This window comes from Parasteatoda tepidariorum, chromosome 7, assembly GCF_982258835.1.
Source record: "Parasteatoda tepidariorum strain Cologne lab strain chromosome 7, Ptep-v5.0, whole genome shotgun sequence".
NCBI lineage: Eukaryota > Metazoa > Arthropoda > Arachnida > Araneae > Theridiidae > Parasteatoda > Parasteatoda tepidariorum.
The window spans coordinates 5,405,673-5,429,360 of NC_141761.1; the positions used below are offsets into that span (position 1 = coordinate 5,405,673).

Here is a 23,688-nt window from a genome sequence, read left to right on the forward strand (position 1 = left end):
AACAAAAAGGAGTTGAAATGAGGGCCTTATCAACACATATTAGTGTTGACCAATAATGCCTCATTCGATCTGACAGAAAATGCATATTGATCCCACTGACACCTTACAGGTGCACCATCATCTGCCTGGGTTGGAAACATCTGCTTGGTTTGTTTAGGGATGGGAAAGTGTAAAGAAGCAAAGATATAAAGAGATAAAAGAAGCAAACAAGAAAAAAATGCCTATCGCTACATTCCCCTCAATAGATGGTTTTAAAAATCGGTGTATGTATTTATTTTGAAGTAGAAATTTCAAAATAATGAAGAAGAAAATCAGTCAAAGACAGAAAAAAGTTCATTGTATCCAATTTCCTCACTTTTTCGGTTCACTATATCCACAAAAAATAACATACGTGTATAGCAGGGCACGGGATCGAACATTTCTTTCACTATATCCGGAAGTTCACTATAGAGGGGTTTGACTGTATTTATATTTAGTAAACCTATTTTAAAAGAAGAAATAGAAAATAGACAATATAGTTTAAATTTAAAACACTTAAATTTTTTTTTGTAAACACTTAAAAAGTTAGTACTAAATTTGCAAATAATTTACCTTCAATTTTGGCTTGTTCTGATATTCCAGTGTAGTTTGAGAGTGCTGCATTTTCTAAACATTTTTTAAAAACTGCTCTAACTTCTTCTAGAGCCATGATGTCTTTCATTAAAACCTAGAATTGAATTTTATTTGTACAAATAAACAATGAATCTATTATCCACAGAGGTTTAACTTTTTTGAATAATTTATTGTGAGGTATATACAGCAGGGTTGGCAGGTTTTTGACATGCAACAGTTTTTGACGGTTTAAACCGTCACGTCAAAACCCTCACTGTCAAAAACCTATATTCATATGTGAAATTTAATTAATACATAAAACTTATATATTTTTTATAAAGGATAGTGTTTCTAAATATGCTCTAGAAAAAATAAATTTTAAATTTTGAAGAAACACTTATATTTTGAATAGTAACCAAAATCTTGTACTTTTGAAAACTCACATCTTTTGTAATATTATGTATTCATTTTCATGTGTTATTGAAAATCTGCAGTGATATTATTAAGAAATTTATTTATAACCAAATTTAGTGTATAGTATAGATTATACTACAAATTAGACATTTTTAAAGATAAACATTAGCAGTTTTGTACATTAGACATCTTTTAAAGAAAAATCTTTTTAATATTCTTTTAAATCTTCTTAATAATCTTTTTAACATAAGACAATACAAATTTAAGTGCTTTCTGTTAAATACACAGAGTAGTTAGTGTCGATTTACAGTATATTCAGCCTATTCATTTACTATGCTGAAAATTTAGTTCATGCAAATACTTGTGAATTTCATTTTGCTGAATACGATATAGTTTTGTTGAATATCTAAATATTCAGCTGTTGAATAATTACTTCTTGCTTTCAAGATATGCATTATTTGTATTCTTAATACAAGTGGAGAAAAAAAAAATTAAGAGATAAAAAATTTTTTTAAATGATAAGTGTAATAATTATAAATAAATATAATAAACAATATGAATTATATTTATCATTATTCATAAATATAACTACTTTTAAATTCAAATTAACATATTGGATAATAAAGATATTCGGCATAACATTAAAATTTTTTTTTATACACCTGTATCAAGTTTGTATTTATACAACATAACTTGTAAGCTCCTTATAAATATTAGTTATATGTTCCTTATATGTCAAAAATGCATAGTAATAAACTTTTAATTTTCTTAAGTATCAAAAAAAAAATTTTTTTTTTTTTTAAATATAAATATTTAAACAATTTTTGTGCAAAATTTTTCTGCACATGCATTTGAATATAAATTTCTGAGATTTTAAATTTATACCTTAATTATTTTACCTTAATTTTAATTAAAAAATATTTTAAAACCTGCTGATTACCTATAGTATAATTAAATTTCAATATAATGCATGGCAACTGTTGGTAGTTTTGAAGTTTATATATTTTCTTGGCAAACTTCAGTTTTTGACGGTTTAAACCAGTATTATACCCTTGTCATGTCAAAAACCACTTTTTGACATCAAAAACCCAACCCTGATATACAGTGGTCGGTAGAAGTCAGGAAATTGCAGTAATCGCTACACTTTTTGTCGATTGAAATGAAGTACGCTACTTTTCAAAATAAGTAGTGAATAGGTGATAAAAAACAGTACTTTTAAGAATTTTCGCGCAACTACTTTTAACGTTCACTTCTTTAAAAAGTAAGGTTCAAACGTAAACAGGGTGCGTAGCCAAATCTTTCAACAAAAAAGAAGCACCTTTTCAGTACTTTTTAAGCACTCAAAAAATATTTTTAAGCACTATATACAGTAACAAAACGCAAAATAATTTTAAGAGACTTTACGTGATCATGATAAAATAACTAGTTCCTGATTACTCTTCTTGATTATATTAGCTATTATAAAATAATCAAGAGATTTTTCGGTTCGATATCAGAGGGTGGAAAATGAAGCCTGAAATTGAGAATATCTGGCAAAATGCAGTAGAGTTGCACACGAGAGTGCAATAATCTCACCGAACCCTGCTCAGTAGACGCGCATGCGAACTCGCAAGCATTTCATCAAACATGTAAAATTATTAGCGGTTTCATAAAGTAATTCGAAATAGATTGTGGTTGAATGAATTGTGAATACCTTGAATAAAACAGTGTGAAAAGCAGGCTTTTGCATAATCGACATAGCAAAGAAAAAAATCTAATTTTTGAAAAGGAAAAATTAAGCACTTTTTAAAAACACCCAATGAAAAAATCACCTTTAAGGGCTTTTAAAAAACGAAAATCTAAAATAAGCACCTTTAAGCACTTTTTAAAAACACTACGCACCAAGGTAAAGAATTTTTTGCATCTGATTGGTCGTCACAGGTTTGTCAATTGACACAATGACAATGCCACTGTAGTCAAGCGTTGATGAGAATTACATCTCCAGCTCAAGAATAGAAAGCTTTTATCAAATCGGTAATTTATTTCCTACTTTGCCGGTTTCTCAATTGGTATTCTGCAGAATGCACTAGAAATGTGTGAAATATGAATCGTTTCATACATTGCCATTTTCAGGTTACCTGCTACATTTTAGATTTTCAAATCCATGACTCATTCCAAGAAATTTTCATGATTTGACAAAGTTACTATTTTCTCCGACAAAAACACAATAATTTTCAAAAAGCATTATAATAACATCAATTGAAATGATAGGTATAACCAAAAACTGTTGTACTTTGTATCTTCATACTTATGGATTTCAAATTTAAAAAACAGAGTAAAGAAAGAGTTGAAGCAATAAAACAGCTATAAAAAATACAAAAGCAAATATTTTTCTTTCTTTTTTTACTGCAGAATTATATTCTATAGATACTTTTCTTGCTCATCGGAAGGGAAATAAATACTCCTGATTTTTCTGTTTGCATTTCTGAACTAAAAAAAATTGCCAATGACTGGCTTGCTTCAGCTAGAATTTTAAATTGATAAAATAAAAAAATAAAAATAATAATAAAAATTCTAAAATCACAGAAGTTTTAAAGATAATTCGGTCTAGAAATGCTCCTCTTTCCTTTTTTGAAAGAACGCCATAATTCTTAAAGAACATGATAAAAACATTTTATGTTTCAGTAAAATATTATAGTAAGAGGGGATTTTGTTACAAACTTAGATATTTTGAACACCATGATAATGGCGGGGGGGGTAAGTAAATTCCAAAATGTGAGTATCGCCGAAAAATAAGATTTTTCGGCGACCTAAATCCATGACTTCCCATGAATTTTTTTAATAGTTAAAACCATGACATTTCATGACTTTCCAGGTGTCCAGATACCCTATATTTAGTTTTAAACATTATATAAAAGGCCTAGGCATTCTATAGAATAACAGATTTCAAACTTTGCCAGTAACATATAGAATTATAATTACTTAATATCATCACAAAGAACTACACACAATTTAGTGTTGGTTTTCAGCACTATTTTATGTCCTTTTTTCCCAAAAAATTAGTGAAAGAAATTATATAATACGGAGCAATCTGCCTTCAGAAATATATTAAAAAAATTTATTGTAAACACATGTTTCATGGCTTGAAAGAGCTATCAAAATCTAAATTTCTTAAATATAAATTACTAAACTGTTAATAAGCCAACTTATTTATCAGAGACTTGAGCTCTAATTTTATGTGATAAGGGAGCTCTAGAGATTTCACGCTCTACACTTGGCAGGATCAACGCAAACAGACCATGAAAAGGATCTAATCTATAACTTTGTAAGATCTATAGACAACCTGGTAGAAAAAAAGATCTATAGAGATAGATAGATCTACCAAAATGAAAGAAGATTGTTGCTTTAAAAATATTTCTGACTACACTGACTATATTGTTAACAGTAAAAAAAAAAAAAAAAAAAAAGATTTACTTTATTATTGTACCGAGCTCCTCAATTGTTTAAATAGCATAAATAATTTAAACGTTAACTGAGAAAAATACTTAACTAGAAATTATTGAATAAAAAATATATTAATTATTTAAATAACTTTAAGTAAGCAAAATAATATTAAAAAACTCTCAAAAATAAAATAACAAAAAGATAATGTCCTGAAATGATGAATATTTATCAACTAAAACTAAAAAATAAAAGAAAAAACAAGTTACATTGAAAGAAGAATTAAAGCAATAATACAAATAAATGAAGGGTTGTGAAATATAAATATTTAAACAATTTTTGTGCACTAAATGTAGGACTGCTCAGGCTTCGCCCGAGCATATTCTAAACTGTATCGATTTTAAGATCGACGAGGTTTTTTCAAAACCTCATCTGTTTTTAGACTTCCTGGACATTTTTGGACTTATGGAATTGGTCTAATTGGGATGGACCTCTTGGGGATTAGAAACAACAACTAAAATTTACTTAACATGTTAGTTTTACTATACTAACAAAGTATAAATCTCAAGAACTACAAAATTATCAAGGTTCTAATAGGCTAAATAGTTTTTTTTTCTTCTCTTAATATTTAAACTAGAGATGTATCAACAAAAAAAAAAAAAAAATAAGGCGCAGTACAACAAAAACATTTCTAAAAAAAAAATTGTTTCTTTAAAAGTACTTAGAACTTAACTTAATGGAAATTTTTTTTATTTTTTTAGCACGTATAATCGATTAATGAGTCACAATAGAAAAGAATACAATATAAAGAAACTGAGCTGTTAAATGAAAAAACTAAAGTATAAGTATTATCAACAATGATAATTTTGGAATACATTTATTGGTGTTAATAATTTTTTTAAAGAAAAAAAAAACACAGTATTTTGAAAATGTTGCGAAATATAACTTTAATTCCTAAACTTAAATTAAGTACATTATTTTATCAGATTTCAAAAAAAAAATAATAACATGAAATTATTATAAAAGAAAAAAGTATTTTTGTTTTTACCCAAAAAATTAAATATAATGAAGGAAAAATTTTACCAATTTGTTTTGCTTTTTTGCCCTCCTTAGAATAAATACTATTTTTTAATGTTCCTTATCACAGTTCCTATTCATCCAAAAACTAATTTATTAAAAAAAAAGTGCTTTCTTGACAAGTTTAATTCTTAACACTAGGTAAGGATACCATAACAAAATTTAAGTTTGAAATAACTCTAAATGAAACTTATTATAAATTTGATTTTTAAATATAAATCAGTGATTCTAAATTTCAGGAGTAAATTTGTTTAAAGCACTTATGCAACAATAATAGCTTAGGTACTTATTGGCACAGTCGATTTAGATGTTGCTCACACAGCTGATGGAAAATTAGAGGCATAAATGGAAATTACGAGATTACTAGTAACTAAACGAGTAGAAAAGTAATTAAGTTTGGAGAAATTTTATTAAATCTTTTCAATCTAGCTATTAATCTGTCTATAAACCCTGTAATGGTTGCATAATTTTGAAAACAATCATATAAGTGCCAAATTTTTTTTATTCAAGAAAATTAAATGAAACGAAGTGCATTTACAATATGTATTCATTCTTAATTTATGGTTTAATCGCAAATCTACATGTTCGATGCATGCTGATATCTAGTTTAAAATAAATTTTCTCGAAACCCATTACAAATAATCTAGTGTTGCTATCTGGAACATAGAGAAATCAACATGTTTACGGGCATAAGCAACAGATTGTTTCAATCCTTTTGGAACATTACTTTTGAACACTTCAGCCTAGAAATATCACAATAAAATTTTAGAGGGCAAAATTCCGTCTCGTCATTTTCGCGGGAACGAGAAAGAGTAAATTGTAATCAATTGCAAGTAAAACTGATTTAAAAAACTACTTGTTTCAGTTTACCGTGATCAGACATGCGACTGGACTATGTAAAAAGCTTTGATGGCCGAGTGTAGACACGTAAAAGGATAAACAATATCACATAATACTATAAAATAATTTTTCTACCATGTGAAAGAAATTAAAGCTTCTTTTACATATAAATATTAAATAATAAGTGTCAATCTAAAACAAGTTTCATTGTATCCTATTCGTTAAACCTGTATAAGTTCATTTCATTGAAAAATACTGAAGAAGCACTAGTTCTAAAAAGGAAAAAGAAGCAATGCTTTCAAGGTTCCTACAGAGATCAGAAGAAGAAATCCAAGGAGTCCAAAATTTTAAGGACTTATCAAAAATTAAAAAACTTTGTGTTAAAGATAACTAGATAGTTTTTTTTTAAAATCAAAAAGCAGTTATTATAAAGAACTCGCAAAAATGTATAGTTTGCATATTTAATACTAGCCCTTTTGAAATAAATTTTGACTTTGTCAAACTTCATTAAGAAAAATAAATAAAGTTATCACTTTTACACATAAATACATCTTCCAGTTTCAAATATTTTAATAAATCTTGTTGAAGTACAGATGTTAAAGATTAACATAAAAACCTACCAATCTCATACTTTTAATTTGAATACATAAGAAAATCTAAGGTATTTTATACAAAAAAAAAAGTCATATCATTTCGTTTCCCTGCTTGAACAGCAAATTCATCAGCGGACTTAGTAAGCTCATCTATGCAACGCAACAATCTAAGGAGTGTTAAAGGACTAATTTGGAAATCTAAGTAGTTCCAAGTACTCTTTGCAAACTTTTTTTATTTCCAAGGAGTATAAGGAGTCTATACGAACCCAGAATTTCAGTTTTTAATTTACTTGAGCATAATTAACAAGACTGCTTTGGATAATCCATTCTCAACCATACTTTTGAGAAAAAACATTTATAAAAGCATATTCAAAGAAATGTTAAAGAAACAGTTAAATTTTCGGTTAATAGATAACTAGAATAAGATAAAGAATAATATCTGGAATAGAATTTTAAAAAAAACATCAAGAAAAATTAAATAAATTCGAAACAGCTTTCCTTTTATTTGCTCTGCAGCTCTCTTTGACAAATTTTTAATTATTACTAAATCTGACTATAACTGATCTGATGTTTTAAGCTTATTGCAGAGATGGAAAAAAAAAAAAGAAATGAAGGATAAGGTGAGAAGAGGAAGATATTCAGGTAGGCAAGCTTGCATTGGAAGTGGATATTTGGCATTGTGGTGTGATAGATTTGTGATTGCACAACAGGGAAAAAATTATGAAGAAAGTGGTAATAAGAATATTATTTATGCAATTAAGGTTTTACTGGTGTTTTGTATTGCTTTTAACATGTTCTGAAGAGATTTAATCATGAAAGTTTAGTTTTAAGATGGAGTAATGTTTTTTGATTGGAGAAAGAGTATTAATGTTAGCATTATTACATTTAAGAAAGAGAATTTGAATATAAGTTGCTTTTAATATTAAATAGTGTAGTTGAGTGTTGCTTGTCAGCCTGAGTTAGTAAAGTAGTTATGAGGAGTTACTAATTTGTAAAAGAATGATTGTTTATTAATGAAATTAATATGGAAATGCTATAGTAAAATACAGCCTCGATACCATATTTTTAGTTGAGCTTTTGCTTACTTATATTGGGGGGGGGGATTTTTATTTCTTCATTTTTATGAAATTATGGGCATAAGAGTAACAAAACTGTAACCCTGGATAAAACATTTGATACAGAGATGTCATTTTTTAAATTGTATATAATGCTTTAGTTTTATGAAACTTGTGGCAGAGTGGTAACAAAATGTTTGCCTGGGTGAAAAACAAATCTTATAGAGATCTTCTGTATTCTTTATTTAGGAAATGTATATTACTTGATGTTAATGAACGACAATCACAAAGTGGTTGGCAAAATTGTTTTTGAAATCAAATTTTCATTGAAATTTTTCAATCAATTTTTTTTAATATTAGGGAGGCAATTGAACAGTTAGATACACAATGAAGAGTAAACTAGTTTAGATCAGAACACATTACAGAAAAAAAAATTATTGAAATTACTATGTGCCGTCTTTCATCAATATTGTTAAACACTAACGACGTATTTAATTTATTTTAAGAACACTTAAAGTATTTAAATAAACATAAAATTAAATGAGTATTATTGAAATATGTTAAATTCCTAAATGATTGTTTTACATACAGCTAATGAAAAATTATAATTTAACAGTCTTATCCACTTTTAGTCTCTAGTTTTATTCATCTACTTGTCTATTAAGAAACATAATAATTTACCCTTTAATTATATTTTTTGGATAAAACCTTCATTATCAACAAACTCAGACTTTAAAAAAAATCACACCTTAAAGAATATAATTACAAAATATTTTTTACTTAATAACTTATTAAAAAAATCATTTTGTTTAAAACAATGATTTTCTTAAAAAATATATTCATAGTTAATTTAAAACATGACTTAAATCAAGTGATTTAAATCATATCAACCTAGTATCCCAATAATAAAAGTGAATTTTGAGTTTAATAGGGTTCCAATATTTGTTAAGAGTTTTTGTTATGTAACAAAGGTGGCAGCAGTAAAAATGGACTAAAAATGGTTGTCAGCGAAAAGAAATTGCCAAAATTATTCTGAGCCGGAGAAACAAAGTTGGTCTAAGAACTAAATCAAATTTCAAATAAAAATATTTTTTTCTCTTCATTTTATTCATGAATTTTTCAATATAAAGTAAAAACAAATGCATAAAAAAAAACATACCTTAGAATGCAATGAAGCAGGATTGGATCTCTTATTTACATTCGGAAACTCCTGATGGAGGGAGAAAAAAAATTAAAAAGTATTTGGTGCACACTTGAAAGAGTAAAATATATAAATAAAATTAATAATGCCTATTAATATTTATTTGAAACATAAATATTAGTATTATGAGCATAATTTAATAAGGAACTCAATAGTTTCTAAGCAAAAATTTTTTTACATAAACTTTCATTAAATCAACTACAAAATTGTTTAAAAAAATACTATTCAAAGATATTTTCATATTTAAAAATAAATAAAAAAAAAATGTATGAATGATGAAAAAAATTCGCATGTCAAAATTCAACGTTATGAGATTCCTAAAAAATATATATTCTTACAATTGAACTTACTTAAAACTTATTAATCACTCAAAAAATATTATTGAACTTATTTTTTAATACAAATTAATTAATTAAGAGATCAAAGTATTTTTATTTGAAGAAAAGTACTAAACTTGATACTTTTTTGAGTAAGAACAATATAAAAAAGTTTACACAATAAACTGTTTTATGTAACTGCTTGTCACAAGCGGCCAGTGATAACATTTATAAGAAAAATGTAATTAAAAATAATTTATGACAAAAAATTTATTTTCATGTACCATAGATGAAAAACCATTTTTGTATTGTAGATAAAAAAAAACCAATTATAACGAATTCATAGGAGTGCAAAAGTTGGAAAAAAAAAGAAGAAGAAAACAGGAAATTAAAACTTTCATTTGCTTCAAACCGTTAATTGAAAATTGTTACTAATCAGTACGAGATGAATGTAATGATCTCACTTATAATTATTTTTATTTGTTTTTCAATTCTTGAAATCCTGTCTATCATAATAAAGAAGACTTTGAAAACAAAATTGTTGCAATCCAATAATGTGAGAAAAATTACAAATTACCTACATCAGTAATTGATGCAGAATACAGATGGAAAAATATTTGCTATGGCATGCTTATTTTCTTAGTATTTTTTATTTAAGATAGTTCAGAGGCTAAATTGAAAATGCTATAAGCCACTTTTGGTCAACCAGCCATAGGTGAATTCTTTAAATTTTTCATTCATACCTTTTCTTTTAATCTTCTGCTAAACTTTTAAAAACTTCCATACAATTATAGTGGACACTAATGATAATCTTTTAATGCTGTATTGAGTCCCCATGGACAACAAAGCAACTTCAGGAAAAAGGGAGGTCACCTTCAATTTTTAAATTATTATTATAATCTCATTGATAAGTAAAGTTTAAAACAGTTTTAAATCAAACTTGAAGGTGAAAAAAAATGATTGTTCTTGCGTCCAAGAACAATTATCTGTGTTCTTTATGGTGTTCCTTGTTTCAATGTATTATATTTTGTAGAATTGTGTTCTAAGAAGAAAAAAAAAAGTGACACAAAGTGAGATAGAAAAAAATATTTATTTTAAAACATTTAACATTAAGTTACTATTTTTTGTTATTAGAAGTAAGAAAAAAAGGAGTTTAAAAAAATAATAATAGTCTGCGTTTTAGGAAATATTTTGAATGGACCATTAACTTACTAAACATTTTAACTCTTATTTGCTTTTAACAATATTTTATCACTTTACATAAAACAGAAAGTGAATTAAATCATCTTCATGATTCTGTAAATTAATTTCTTAAGAAGTACACCAGATCACTATGAAGCATCTTAAAAGAAAAGCCAGCAATCCATAGAAAAATGAATTCCCTTATAATAAAAAAAGTCCCAACAAAAGACTGAGATATTAAAAAACATTAAAAAAACAAATACAGAAATTTAATTTTAAAAAAAGGTCCCATTCTTATGAATGTCATTGTTTGATAATAAAATAATTGAAATAAAGAAGTCTCACCTTAATAAATGTAATTCTTTTACCATTTGAATATAAAAATATTCTGAAGATTGTAAGAGAAATCGACTGAAGGACCGAGCTTGAGTTTCCCTAGTGGTTATCTGATCTTCAAAGCAGAACAAGTCTAGCAGAGACATTTTAAAATATATTTAACTTTTTTACAATATATATATATATATATATATATATAAGGCATAGTTTTTTAAAGGTATAGAAGATGTTAGAGAAGTCATATACAGGCAAATATATCAAATTTTTATGTACCATTAGTTTGAATAAATACATAATGGACAATTACAGCATCTCTTAATTTTTTTATATTTTCAGTCCAAACTAATTGGAAATTCTTTCCTGAATCCAAAAATGTAATTATTTTCTTTCCTCAAATGCTTATTTGTTTGATTATTAAACCTTATTAATTGCCAAAAAAAGCCTCTATAAATGATGCAGTAAAAAATTATCCTTGATTGGTTATGACGTCACATGTGCTGAATAGAAACATGGTTCCTCCAACCGCTAAGGATTCAAAATAATTAATTAAAATATGAAAAAAAGTCTCAGGTTAAGCATTCGGTATCGCTGAAAATGAATCAACATTCTGAAGAGAAAAGATAATCTACCCTCCGTGAAATGCAATATTCTTGTTTCCATAGCAGCAGACGGCCTCAGACTTCGTGGCAGGGGGAATTCTTATCATATACAAACTATAATGAAGTGCTTTGTTTACATAAATGTGGATAACAGTTAAGGTTAGAGTAAGGTCAAGAAGAAAGTTTAATACACAGGAGCTATTTTTCTCTTGTGTGTTCTGTATTTGTTTATTTGATTGTTTCTCAACAAATTTATTTGCAGTTATAAACAAAGAATTTAGAAATTCTGTATGCACAGAAAATCACATTTATGGCCAATTCTTTGCTGCAGGTTAAATTTTGAAAATCCCCACCACCTTTTCATAAAGAAACTGATCTTATAAATCAACGTAATAAGCTAAAGGAATTTCTTTGTATAAATAAATCTCAAAAATATTTCAACATAACATTACTAAAATGTTTAACTCTACAAAGGGTATAATATATAAAAAAAATTATATTAGCAGTAAAATATTAAATACCCACAACAAGCTGCTTCTAAAATTGCAATACAAAATGCTTCTGTAAGTGATGCATTCAGGTAGATACCACCCTTCACAAGAACCTACACAGAGATTACTATTTTTTTTAATTCATTTTGCAGTCATAAAAAACATAACTCAAAATTGATAATGCTATCTGAGATTAGTATATAAAGATTCAAAATTTTGAAAAGATAGGAGCCATTTTTAGAAAAAAATATATGGCAAAATAGAAAGTAGTCTAACAGATTTTACGTAACAGCATAAAAAAAAAATTAGAGTTACAGTTTTCGCATAACAGCATAAAGAAAATTACAATTTTTATCAAAAAATGTCAGATGTATGTTATGGAGTTTTAATGCACAGAAAATCAGTATTTTGACTTACGTACTATGAAGTGTCAAATACGGCAAAAAAAAATCATAGAGCGGGTGCAAAAAATACGTTATAGTTCATTCTCTTGAATATGTAATTTTTCTGCAATGTAATGTAATTTTTTTAAACCCTTTATTTTTTAAAAAATTTTCAACAAAATTTTCAATCAAAAAATTAAACTTTTACTTTCAAAATTGAAATTTTAGAGACTTTTTAATCAAAAAAATTTCTTATAGAAATAATTAAATCAACAATTAAAAAAGTAAACCTAAGTTAGAATCAGGGCTTGAAAAAACTCAGAAATTTTACCCGTCCCCTAGGACGGCTTGTTCGACAATGTACATGTCCTCCTTTGAAACTAACCCGTAGCTTCTAAATAAATAAAAATATAATTTTCTCTTATTTATTAGAAACATTTACATAATTGCACAATGAATTAGTAGTTACTAGGATTACATTATTCAGTAATAAAAGAATTAACGGGATTTCTAGATTAGAGGGTCATTTTAGAAGTGAGGCGCTCGACTCTTGTAAGAAAACAAAAATTGAAAATGTATCACAAACATTAGCGGGAAAATGGCCGTCGGACGTCGGATCCGAGAAATTTGTTGCCCGCGGGGAATTTTTGACCGCCGAGGACGGGTGGTTTTTTGAGCCCTGGTTAGAATGTGTACCATACCAGGCAAAATAACAAAAAAGTTTAACAAAAATTGAATTTTGCATCTATCGCATCGAATTTAATCTTGCAAAAGAAAGAAAAACATACATTTTCAAAATGCATTTAAAGTTTTGCTAACAAATGTGACTACCTTAATGCACATAAACTACTCTAGAAACCAAACCACCAATCAGAATCAAGTTATATTTGTCATAATTTGAACATTATATGTAGAATAAAATAATTTATTATTTTGACTGAAATGAGCATATAACTTATTTTAAACAAAAATTAAATCATAAACTATAAACCATAATTAAAAAACTATAACATTAAATAAATAACTATAATAAAAGCCTTTGTGAGATAAACGGAAGAACATATTTACATCTCGGACTTGCGTTTGCTTTACGGCTCCAAGAAGAGTCACTCTTTCTTGCAGTTGGCAACGTTCTCGAACTTCTTCTAAAACTCTCTTAGGACCATCCCCGCCTGTAATAATTCAAAAAAAAAAACTTAGTTTTATCAAAGTTTCTATTCCAGTTTAGAACATTTTATCTCTCTAATTACAGACGCACTTTGATACTGATGATTTTACATAAAATAGTTTAACTCATTTTAAGCCAAGTATATAAATTTTATAAAATGAATTATTTTCATTCAAATATGCTTAAATTACATTCATTAAGAAACAAAATTTCGTGTATAAAAATTATATTTTATTCAAGAAATAAAATGGTGCGTATGAGCACCATTCACCAAATCAATGAACAAATCATTTCGGTGAACGCTTGTTTCCTTTTATGAAATTTACTTTATATTTTTTTTATTAACTGACTTTCAACTTTAATCCATCATAAAACATAATGACAAATCTTAAAAGGAATAATTATAAATTTTCAAAAAATTTTATACGTCAATAACGATTTTAAGTTTAAAAAAACTTAATAGTTAAAAAATTTCTCAACAGAAAGTGTGTACTCCAACTGAATTATTATTAAATTTTGGGTGTCTTAAGAGCCCTTGACAATGGCAGAAAAATAAAATTAGTGAAAAATATATGTCACAGTGTTAATAAAAAATATTTATTGAAATGGTGCGTTTGCGCCCATTTGGACAAAAATGGGTTAATACATAACTCCAGTTTACAATACTTTGATGGTAAGTATTTGTTCTCTAAAACAAATTTAAAACCAAAATCTCAACAAAAAAATACAGTAAAAAGTTAGGACACATTTGTCATGGATGTGGCCAATGGTTTCACTACATTTGGCTATAAAATTTAACGCCCTGTTTCATCAACATTAAGTTCATTGTAAATGTTTTATATCCTACTGCTGTACACAATTAAGGGAACTTGCTATAATTTTTCCTCAAAATATATTTAAAAAATGTAAAATAACTTACTTTAAGAAAACAAAAATATCGTCAATTACAAATACAGTTGCAATAATGTTATTTGTATCCCTGTAAATCAGAATTGTATGGTTTGGGGCATTTTAAAGAATGGTTTTAGACATTTTCAAGGTTTGAATTTTGTCAAAAAACAGTTGAAGTACACACTACTTGCTTAGGAAGAGTTTGAGCAAAACAAACATTGTAAAGATTTTTACTAATAGCAAGTATTTAAATCAAATTTGATGACATGGCAAAATTCATTGAAATTATTGAATAATGTGGGGCTATGAGTAGACACCTAGGATAAAATAACTATTGTATACATAAAAATCAGATGAAAAGTATGATTGGATTCATGCATTCTCATTGATCAAATAAATCATGTGGTATAAGATCCAGTTTTCAATTGTATGAAGAGTTATTTGATTGTCAACAGCATAAGACTAATAAAAGTTGGTAAATAAAATTATTAAAAGAATTTTTTACATACAAAATATATGTCTTCTCCTTAATTTAAAGATAGTTATAATGTAATATTAATTACTCATCCTTTCTTACTTTTTTTTTTTTTTTTTTTTTTTTTTTGGTTTTTGATTATTATTTTAAATTAGAGGCTGAAAACTGAAAAAGCTTCCTGAACCCATAGCCATTAACAAAATTTGCAAAACAAAATAGTTACGATCAGATATTTAAAAAAAAAACTGAACTACATCAGTAATCATAACTGTTACTTTAGATAAAGATACATAACTGTTTCTCTAGAACATGGCTGAAAAATATTTTAAAGATATTTTTTTCTTTCATATTTTTATTAATATTTGAGGCAGATCAAGGGTCAAGTTAATAAGGTCACTTGGGCCACTTTTGCCAGCCAGCCATAAGTTGTGAATCCTCCTGTTTTAAAATATCCAACAAAATGTTACATTATAACTCAATATGCATTTTTAACTCTTGTAACTTTCTAATTAATGCTTTTTTTTACTTTGAAAACTGAAAAAATAGTTTTGTCCCCTTCTCTTTTTAAACATTTCCCCTCTCTCTTAGTTTCTTACTTCAAGCGGCAGACACATTTTAGATAGATGCTACCAAAAGTGTCGAGGGTCGGACAAAAGGTATGCTTTCCCCTTCTGCTTCAACTTGTGGTTAAAAGGGGTGATTATCGGTCTAGGTGGTCAAGGAGGGTCAAGACAGTTTGATGGATGAATTGTGTTTCCTGATTCACTTTTCTGAAAGGCATTGTTGAACTTCATACAATCTTACACTTTTCTCTGAAATATCAAGCAATTCTTTTGTTCTGATAAGATAATTACTTTCAGGTTATGTTACATTCTTTCTTGTCCTTAGCTTTTTCACAATGATATAGTTGAAATATAACATCAAAGGAATGTTCAATGAAATGGAGCTGAATAGATTCTTGTGATGGATATTTTTTCCTTCCTGTTTCCTGTGATTTCTTTTATTTTCCAGATACATTTGCGGCTACTGTCTAAGTATTTTATTTTAAAAAATGCGTGTGCATTTTAAATTGCTTGATTTCCGAATTCAAAGTACAATTTCATTGATATACATGCTAGTAAAAAGTCATATTTATCTTTTAAGTATATTAATGATATTTTTAAATTTAAAAAAATAATTAATGAGTATTTTTTCAATAATGTTCGATTAGAAAAATAACTGCTGTTTAATGGATATTATTTATTTAATTCCCATTTCATTTCTATTTTTCTTTGAAATTAAGTAAAAAAAAAGCTTTTGCTAAACTCCGTTGTTCTAAAGATGGAATATTGTTAAAAACGTACTTAAAACTTTTTAATGTACGTTAAAACTCTTTACATAGTGCTCGTATTGAATTTCAAGTTATTTGGATAATTTATTCTTAATTCGTCTTTTAAATATTTAAGTAAATGCTGTTCATATAACATTTTATAAAATTGACTAAAAATATAAATTTCTATATACACTAGTTAAGCAAAACTGCATTTTTTATTGTAAATTTTCTTATTTTATTTCATAGGGTAATATCAATAATAAAGCTTAAAAAAATTCGTAGTTATACAAAAATTTTCGGTAGTATTGGTTTAAAATATTTAATGTCCAATTTTTTTTTTTTTAAATTCATCTCTTAGCACCATGTTGCTCCACGGAATCAGTTATTCCACACTAGTAAAAAATGGCGACTAATAAACACAATGGTAAGTAACAAACAACAATAATTTTTTTCGGCTTATATAATATAGTTCGGCTTATATATTATATAATATCGTGAAAAATTGGAAAAATGTGTTAAAAGGACTTCACAACTTTCTCTCCCTATCTGTTAGTAAAAAAACGTTGTTCTGCGTTTCTTCTTCATCGAAACAAACTGACAAGAATTAGAACTAATGATTATGACATAAAAATGCTTTGACATAAGAAAAGGTACTATGACTATGCACACCTTTTGTATAGCAATAAAATAACATCAAAAATGCTTTTTAAAAAAATTTTTTTTTTCAAAATTGGAAATAGCATATAAAATAAATATAGGATTTTTTTCTTAGGTTTTTTTTTTTTACTTTTTAAAGTGCGCAGCTTAGCAGTAAAAAATCAAAGAACGTATGTAACATAAGCAGAAAAATTTATTGAAATAAGGAAAGTAAAATTTTCTGTATTACTTCGGTCAAATATCAATAAATTAAAGATCATAACAACTTTTTATTTTCTAAAAAAATTAAATTTAAAAATTTTTTTAAAAGAAAATTATTTTTAAGAAAATTAACATTAAGTTATGTTATCTGTGATTTTAATTTATATGTGGTAAAATATATTTAAAATAATAAAACTAGTATCCCTTAATAGTCATATTTACTATTCATAAGAGTAATATTTTAAAAATATTGTATTTATAATAAATAGCAATATATTTATGAATGTTGTGGATTATGAATGAAATTAAGATTGTGGTTGGGCACAAAAACTTGCTATCGCTTTTTTTTAAACATATGATTTGTTGGATTATGTTTTATAAATTTGTTTATAACGTCATTTATAAATTCAAAAATATCCAATTCCAAAGAATCAAAATAACGTAATGCCTTCCATTTTAGTTGCCAAATATTTTTAGAACTTTTTATTCAAGTAGCGAGTTAATTTTTATTCCAAAAGTAAATTCTGCATACAAAATGCATGGGAAGATTACTGATGAAGTAAAATGGATATTTTGTTGCAGAGTGTTATTGAATTGTATTTTCCGTGACCTTTAATTATAAATTTTATCCACTACTTCGATTATTTTACTTGTTAAGTTCGCAGAATTGTCGTGTACTTTATTTAAGTTCATTTATGTTTTATTTTTTTAATTCTAGCCTACTTTTATTCTTATTTTTTGTTTTAAGTTTACTTAAGCTCTTATTTAAAGTTTTTTTTTTTCGCAATCGAAGTTTAGACTTTAATTGAATTGCAGAAAATATAGCGACAAATCTTCTCTACATTTCGCATTTCTCTAACTTCTGCAATTCACTTTTAGTACTATACGCCCATTTTTTAGATCACCTTTTACAGCATTTTTGACCATGAACAGAAAAGAAAACGTTCCCTTTAGATGAAACTGTATGATAACTCGTATGGACACTAGTATGATAACTAGTATGATATCTGGACACTAGTATGATAAGTATTGTCTAGATTATATTTACATCACATTAAGGGTTTGTTTATCGCTTTGCGTACCCCCATTTTAAATTAAACTTCTGAAAACTATTTTAATAACTTAACAAAAACATCATGTAATCATCTACTTTAGATTTCAGACAATCAATCGATGCATATTTTAGTACGAATGTCAGTACTGTAATACTTACGTTGGTTGTTTCCACCCATCTGGATTGAACAACTTTTAAATTCATGAAATATTAGGGAGATCTGAAAGTAATGTCATTTCGATGCACTTGATAATTGTTACCAAGATGATATTTTTAATCAAAAATGTATTCACCCTCGTTATCAACAACCCTTCAATTCCGGATCGTAAAAAAAGGGATTTTTAAGACTATTGAATATTCAATGCGCCAAAGTGTCATTACTTTCCAGGTTTCCTGAATATTTACAAACATGATAATTACAACACAACTCGAGCTTACACCATTGAATTTACACACACTTTTATTTGGATTTCGAATGATATTACAGAAAAAATTGTACTTTAAATCAAATTAATGATGAATTTAATTAAAAATAAAACATCTTTTTGAAAGTTCATTAAATATTGCATTTGTATTCAGACAAGAAATAATTTCCTGCAATTTACTCTAAAATGAAAAATGCTTTTTCAAAAATTAATTGAAATTTAAAAGCACGAAACGATTTTATTTATTCAAAGATTTATTATAATAAATTAAGCAATAAATATTTTTTTTAAAAAAATTCAATATTTCGAAAGTGTTGGAGAAAATAAAAATGTAATCTGTTTTTTAAAAGTAAACTTTTGGTTAGATTGGGGTTCAAACATGAAAAAGAAAGCAAACTATTCACATCTATTCAAACAGAAATATTCTAGCACAACAGTGAGTGATTGACAATGACAGCTTATACGCCTCTCAATTTGTGAGCAGTAGGAGTTTGAGGGGGAAGGAAATATTCTAGTTCAGAAAAAGATGTGATCGCTGCTCCAGAGCTAGAACGTGAACCCGTGCATACACGGGCAAGCCGCTTTTAGCATAGAAATCATACCCGTGATATAACGGGCTTGACGCCAGGAGGGTTAAGACTGGTATTTAAATATCGCTTACGAACTGAGAGGGAAAAATACATTTAAAGCACATACCAGCTATAAAATCTACATCGGGGTATCTGGAACAAATTTGTGGAATCACTTCTTCAAGTAGATCTATTCCTTTTCTATAAACAAGTCTACTGATGACAACGATTGCAACTAAAATAAATTATTATTTATTTTAGAACATAAGATTACTTGTACAATGAAATTATTAATATGAAACTTTATAATAACATAAATATTAAACAATTTTGCATTATTAATAAATATCTATCTATACATATTTTTAGTGTGCGTAGCCTGATTTTTCAACAAAAAATAAGCACCTTTTAAGTACTCCAAAAATATTTTTAATCACTTTCCAAAAAAAATCATAATTAGGATCTGTGCAGTAATAAAAATATTTTTTCTTCTTCTATCGTTTCAAGTTCTTTATTTATAAACATAAAATCAATAAAATTCAAAAACATTTTCAAAAACTTAAAATAATCATGATAAAATAACTAGTTTCTGATAAATATTGCAGAGAAAATAGTGAAAATCATGAATTTTTTGTAATTTAGAATGACAATCAATACGGCAATGAAAAATCTCGTTTTAAAAAATAGAAAATTAAGCCCTTTTTACAAACCCTGATTAAAAAAAGCACCTTTAAGGGCTTTCAATAAATGTAAATCAAAAATAAGCACCTTTAATTACTTTTTAAAAACTCTATGCACCCTGTTAAATATGTGTTGTGTCTAAACCAGTTATTTAAGCTTGATTATTATGAAACTGGAGGAATACATAGATTCCCAAAACTACAATTATTTTTTTGAATACATCGAACTGATGAATGAATATGAATATAATTGTGTTGAACATAAATGAGAGTTAACAGACATTGAATACCAGTAAAATTGGAAGGATTCAGACAATATCAGGTGATAAGACTAAAAACAGGATTTGAGTAGTGATAATGAAAGTCTGGCAATGTGGAGTTACAATCCTAATGCAGAGTTTGTCTATGTCTATATTTTAACTTATATATATATATAATATATATATAATATATATATAATAAATAATATACATTATTATAGATATAATAAATACAGTATATATATATATATATATATATATATATATATATTACTAATTTCAAGTAACAGAAGCGTTTCCTGTTTTCAAAAAAATAAATTTTCAAAGAAAGCCTTATGAACAGAGTAGAACAGCATATAATTTTTTTAATTATAAATGTAAGAATTTTTTTTTTTTTTTTTGATATACATCAAAAAGAATAGATATTCTGATATCATTGGCGATATTGTCCTGTTACAAAAAAAATTTTGTGTAGTTAACTTTTTAAAATTTTATCGATTTGGAAATTACTTTTTATAATATCAATCAGGCATTGGGAATTTTTTTTTAATTCTCAAAGCAAAGTAAAAAAAAAAAAAAAAAAAAAAAAAACATGAGCATTTCTTCCATCTCTGATATACGCGAAAGACATTTTTTAAAAATAATTCAGCAGAAAAGGAAGAAAAAAAGCTCTGCAGAAAAAAAAATCTTCCCAAATATTCTGCAGATAAAAAAAATCAAACTTGTTTGCTTCCCAAATAAAAATTCTTTCTGCAAGAACTCTGTAGTGTTCTGCGATAATGTTGCTGTGTCCCCACGATTCTGCCACAGGCTCTTATATATAGTTAAGATAAGAGAGAGCCTATATTTTAACTTTGGGACATAAGTGCCATGAGAAAATAAAAGATAAAAGGAATACAAATGAAATTTTACAGAAAAAATAAGGTGAACACGTTGTCATAAATTACTTTACTTCTTGACTTTAGCTTTGGCAAGAAATCCGGCTGGAAGATCGTTGTATCCACTGCGTTTGGTATAACTGATATTGTATTTGGACAAACATTTGCTCTAAGAGCAGTATTTTCTTTCCTAATTAAAATAAGTACATTTTAAAAAAATTAACTTTAAAAGTAAAAACAGCAATTATGAAATCAAAATAAATTTTTAAAATTTGCATGTAATAAACAAAAAAAACTTTCAATTTATGGTAATAAAATAAGAAATCAAAAACCATGTATAAAGCTGATAAATACTACAATTCCAAAGAAAAGCAGTAAAAATTCCATAAGTAAATTGAAACCAATAGAAAATTTTAAAGAAGAAAACAATGAAAATAATGAAAAATATAATAATGACGTCCGAAGTTGACGTCGTCAGGGGGTACCAGCTCCGGAAATCACAAAAATACAAAACCTTTTCTGTAGAGAGAGCACTTCAAATGTCTAAACTTTGCTCTCGCTGTATCCCAAAGATTTTGCAAAAAGTTCAGAAGGAGAGAATACAAAATACAAAAACAAAATAAAAAAAATAAAATATATAAACTAATTATAAAAGGAAAACAATGTTCAAAAAACCTGCTTAAAAATATTCCATAGTTAAACCAAAACAGCACACTACTTTCTGAAAATCCTTAACCGAACAAAAATTCACCAACAAACTACGCCCCCATTTTATGAGCAGAAAGAAGAAAAAAAACATAAACAGGAAAGTTGTTGCCATTTGTTAGTAGAAAAGCTTAACTGGGGAAACTCAGTTTACTTTTGTATTTTGTTTTTTTTTATTCTCTTTTTCTCTCTTTCTGGACTTTTTGCAAAACCTTTGAGGTACAGAAAGAGCAAATTTTAGACATTTGCCGTGCTCTCTCGATAGAAAAGGTTTTGTGTTTTTATGACTTCCGGAACTGGTAACCCTTGACGACGTCAACTTCGATGTCATTATTACATTTTTCATTATTTTCTCCTTTAAAATTTTCTATTTAAATATATGGGTAATAATTATAAAAGATATACACTAAACAAAATCGAATTGCATAAATCCGTGCAAAAATTATTTGTGTTTTTGTTTTCTGGTATTTCAGTCACTTGAATTATGGAAGTGGGAACTATTACTCTCAAATTATGTTAAAACAAACTGACACTTACAATAATGAATAAACATTAAGTGTTGTAAGATGAATAAGAATAAAGTAGGATATTAAAATCAACAAAAAAAAAATTATAAAAAAAACTTGAACTTTTGTGATTCTATTTTTTTAATGTAAAGCATTTGTGACCAGATTACTTAATACTTAAAAAATTACTCCATTAATGTTTCCTTCAGGTTCACAAAATATATGCAAAAACTGGAAATGATTCATTTGTTTAAATTATATTTAGTTAAGAGAAAAATTTGGCCAATTGGCAATTTGCTAAAAAAAAAAAAAAAAAACTTAAATAATTTTCTTTAATTCTTTTGAACAAGATAATCTAAAAATAAAAAAAATTTGCATCAATTTTCAAGCACCGAAACTAAAGTTATTTTCCTCCAGAAAAAAAGAGTTAGAAAATTAAGTTTGGTATAGAGAAAATAAAATTTTAAATGGCATGTCTATGGAAACAAATGCTTTTCTTTACTCTGCCATTCTTTCTACTCCGCCATTTTAACTGTTTATATATATATTTTCAGAATTTTGCCATTTTCAATCAGCATACATATATCTGATAAGGTAATACATACCTGCCAACATTCTAGGAAAAAAATAACGGAGATTTTACTATTTTACAAGCGAAATTTTTCGGGCTGCGCATAAAGTTTTGATACATCATGTATAATCATATAAGTCAAAGAAAGAAATTCAAAAGTGGAAATAACATAAGCACTTATATTTAGCGAAGTAAAAATATATATGTAAATCTTAATCTGAAGAAGATTTCTTTAAACCATTATTTATAATTACTTAAACTATTTTGTAACCATTGTTAAACAGCTGACACAATTTTGGGCTTATGGCTACTAATGTTCAACTCTGTTGCCTTGTAATTTTGAATCCAATCCAGAAGACAAGGAAACTCCTAGATCAATCAAGTATTGGATCAAATTTTATATTGTGAAGGACATTTTGATAGAACTAACCTGCATTTGCATTACATGGAAAGGAAAACCACGAAAACATCCCAAAGGTAGCCAGACCGCAAAAGGTACTTAAAATATTAACACTCAACATACTGCATACAACTTTTTCAACAAATATGGAGAAATTTTAGAATATACAGGCAAACAGGTGGTAGTCGTAAAATGCAGGAGTCTTTGTTAAAAATCAGGAGAATTGGCAGGTATGGTAATAGAACTTCGAGAAACATGCTGCTAAGACCATAAAAACTTCACTCTTCAAAGAAAGAAATTCATAACTATAAAAGAAAAAGGAATAATACTCAGATTCCAAAATGGTGCCCTGTTTCTCAAAAAGTACTAGAACAACATACAAGTGTGTTACGACCCCATTACATAGCAATGAGAGGAGTTATGACAATAAATTAATT

At 26.9% G+C, this 23,688-nt stretch overlaps 1 pseudogene across 1 annotated transcript in view; it reads right to left on the reverse strand.

The window, feature by feature from the left end:
• The window catches only part of LOC147806770 (phosphatidylinositol N-acetylglucosaminyltransferase subunit A-like), a 41,814-nt pseudogene that overhangs the window by 10,268 nt on the left and 7,858 nt on the right, over positions 1–23,688 (reverse strand). Inside the window, exons 6-11 of the transcript XR_015435144.1 lie at positions 21,144–21,259; positions 19,379–19,486; positions 13,568–13,671; positions 12,151–12,229; positions 11,036–11,159; positions 592–706 (exon numbers count right to left, since the gene is read on the reverse strand). The product of XR_015435144.1 is annotated as a phosphatidylinositol N-acetylglucosaminyltransferase subunit A-like (transcript). The remainder of the gene's footprint in view (positions 1–591; positions 707–11,035; positions 11,160–12,150; positions 12,230–13,567; positions 13,672–19,378; positions 19,487–21,143; positions 21,260–23,688) is intronic.